This window comes from Frankliniella occidentalis, unplaced genomic scaffold, assembly GCF_000697945.3.
Source record: "Frankliniella occidentalis isolate FOCC.00 unplaced genomic scaffold, Focc_3.1 Scaffold205, whole genome shotgun sequence".
In the NCBI taxonomy this organism is placed as follows: Eukaryota; Metazoa; Arthropoda; class Insecta; order Thysanoptera; family Thripidae; genus Frankliniella; species Frankliniella occidentalis.
The window spans coordinates 531,038-534,124 of record NW_026267331.1 but is presented as its reverse complement, the minus strand read 5'-3'; the positions used below and the strand labels follow the sequence as shown (position 1 = coordinate 534,124).

At 61.5% G+C, this 3,087-nt stretch overlaps 1 long non-coding RNA gene across 1 annotated transcript in view; it reads right to left on the bottom strand.

Moving 5' to 3' along the window:
* Positions 1-3,087, bottom strand: part of LOC113213613 (uncharacterized) — a 23,901-nt gene that overhangs the window by 1,000 nt on the left and 19,814 nt on the right. The window lies entirely within an intron of this gene.

The following is a 3,087-nucleotide window of genomic DNA, read 5'->3' as shown; positions in this document are numbered from 1 at the left end:
TATCATGTTCGGTCTATGTTGGCCACTTGAATGCAAGTAATATGTAAATGTTAATAACACATTTATAGTTTTTCTTAAAACGAATATTCTACAATATTTTAAAAACATGCTGCAAATTTTGAAGGAAAAAAAAACGAACAAAAATGTTTGAGCCTTTTGGCCTGCATCACTAGCTGCATGTAATCCCTGCAATGCACTGCCTCTCCGGCTGCGCGTTCCCCACTAATCCCCTCAAGCTCGTTTTCTTTTCGCGGGTCGTCGCGCGGGGCGCTACTATGTCGTCTCACCGCCCGCAACGCGCCTCGTGTTGTGGAGTGTACGTTCGCACGTATTTCCGTTCTCCATTTGCCGTTCCTCACCGCCGCCGCTGCCGCAGCGAGGGGCAGGGCGGGGGCGGGGCGGGGGCAGGGCCCAGGGGGGCAGTTGCCAGCTCCCCGGGTGAACGGGGGCGGGCCGGGCGCGGCGCGCGCGATCCTAAGGGTTCGCGCGGGCTGCTGCTTATCCATTCATTGGATACCAGCCGCGAGGGGAGAGAGAAAAAATGTTACACATCGCCGACCCAACGTCATGATGGCGTGGCGTGTGGGCGTGTGTGTGTGCGTGTGAGCGTGTAGGGCATAAGGAGGGCATATACATCCTCTCCATATTACCCCTCTCTGTTCACGTCGGCCAGCCGCTCCCGCCCGCTCACACCCGGGGCACACAAGACGAGGCTCGTCCGTCCGAGAGTCCGCGGACACGGTACATCACCATCGCTCACCTATAGCTGGTGGCTGCTCAAAAGGAGCGGCAGCGATGTGAACTGCTTCTGATATCGTTTTTATTTAACAAACCAAAATTTTTACGACGTGCGTGGTTTGTGGGGCATATGCTAGAAATTGAACGCGCATCGTTCATTCTAGACAGATGACAAAAAAAGAAAAGAAAAAGAAAAGAGTGAACGACTCTGGCGCGACCTCCAAACGCTCGCCTCTGGCCTTCCGCCCCGGATTTCGATAGGAAAGGAAAAGGGTGTGTAGCCAGCCGAGCGGCTCCGTGGGGCCGGCGCCGGCATAGCAGCCCGGCCCAGGACCAGCCCAGCCCAGGGCAGCTGGGGATGTTTTTTTTCTTCCCCTCCCTCTCTGGAATTGATGTTTCTGGTGGCCATCCAATCGAAATGGTCAATTCTGGAGCGGGGGTCTCTCGGCGAGCTGTGCTGCCGCTGCTGCTGGTCGTATCGGAAGGGGGAGTGAATTGGTGCGCGGGAAGGGTTGGAGAGGCGGGGCGGGGCGGGGCGGCAGGGTGATACTGTCAGAAATTGAGAAAGCAAGGGAACCGAGGCAGGCAGGGACCCTAGCAGCAGCGATGCGGGGTCGGCCGGCCGGCCGGCCGGTGGGGTGGGGTTAGGAGGCCGGCCGCGTTGGGACGCGAATCACGCACAGCTTCGGGACGTAATGCCGCGATCTGGCGAACGTGCAGCCGACCAGCTGGGCGCCCACCTCTGGTGCCCGCCGCGCCCCATCCCCGCAACTGTCGTCGTGTACGGCGGAGCGGAGAGGACGTACGACGTCGCCGAGGCCGAGCAGCTAGCCCCCATGAGCTAGCAGAGCAGCAGCAGAGGGTTCCGCTTCGGCGACTCGCCAACCGGAAGGCGAGACTCGCAGTTCCGGGCCGAACCAGCAGCATGCGGGGGCCGGAAGCGGAGCGACGGCCCCGGAAGTGGCGCTGCTGTCCGCCTTGGCCCGCCCCGCCCCCGCCCCGCCCCCGTCCGCGGCATGTGTTCGCATTGTATCATTAATGTTATTGCTGGGGCTCTGGGCCGCGCGGGGGCGGACCACCTCAGCACTTTGTTGTCATTAGTAATATATATCTGCGTACGATAAACAAGTATATCCGTGTCGTTACTTCCGGCCGCTGGCTCGGCTGGGGCGTGCTTTAGGGGAGGGTTTGGGCGCCGCCGCAGCCTGTTGCAAAACGGGCCGCCCCCGCCGCGCCCCGCCGCGCCCCGCCGCGCCCCGCAGACTGCTACTTATTCCGGATGGGTGGCCGGGGCCGGGGCGCCGACTGACTGAGCGCCCCGCGAACGAGCCCGCGACGACACTCTTTCTTTGCCATTCTTTCCCTCCTGCAGCCCGTCGGTGGCAACACGCCGCGCGGCCGCCGCGAAGATGTTGTTCTCGCGAACGGCAAATACTTATTCGCCATAGTCGCTCGGTCAGCTTGGCGCGCGGCCGCTGATGTTGATGTTCGCCCGCGCGCCCCGCGGCGACTAAGAGGAAGAGGATTACGTGGTGGCGCGATCTGTCGGGATAGAAAAAGAAGGCGAAAAGAAAGCGAAAGCGAAGAAAAAGGGGTTGCAGGGGATGACTCTCGACGCGTTGACCGCGTCGCCGGGCTCTATACACCGCGGGCGCAGATGGTGCGCTCGCGGGAGGATGCGCACGGCTCTCGTGGGCCCGCGTCGTCGTCGGGATCCCCAGAGTCCCAGAGGACGGCCAGCCGGCTACCGCCCGCCGCGCCGCGCCCCCGCGGCTGTCCGAAGAGGAGGAGGAAGGGTGCTGGCCGCGAAGCGCGCGTTTTCTATCTCTGTCTTTCTCGCTCCTTCTCACATTCTCACAACCCTTCTCTGTCGCTCCCGCCCTTGACTCATCCGTCGCGGATTTAGAGGTTGAATCGCGAATGACAAGGGGTTGCGCGGGCCCGCGGCAAAGGGGTCGCGCGGGCTTCGCAAAACAGAAGGGCTATGCATGAGCAGGGGCCAGCAGCCGAGCGGCTGGCTTATTCTGCGAGGGGGAGCAGCCAGTCCCTCTATCTTTTTCCGCCACAAAAAAAAAGATAATAACGACCACCGTCAATAACCCCCAAAAAAAAACCCCCCCCAACAACAACAAACCAAGGATCCCCGCGGCTGCCGCTGCTGCATCTGAGGCGGAAGCCTTGGGCGCGCATGTCGCTAGCCGAGGAGGGCGCGTCGCGTCCCACCCGGACCATCGCGGGGCGGCGGCGGTGGCGGGGCGCGGACCCGCGGAAAGCGATATCCACGAAACAGTCCTGACTCGCGGAAAAATTCTGGGCAAGGCAAAAAGGGATGTGTTCCGCGTGCTGTGA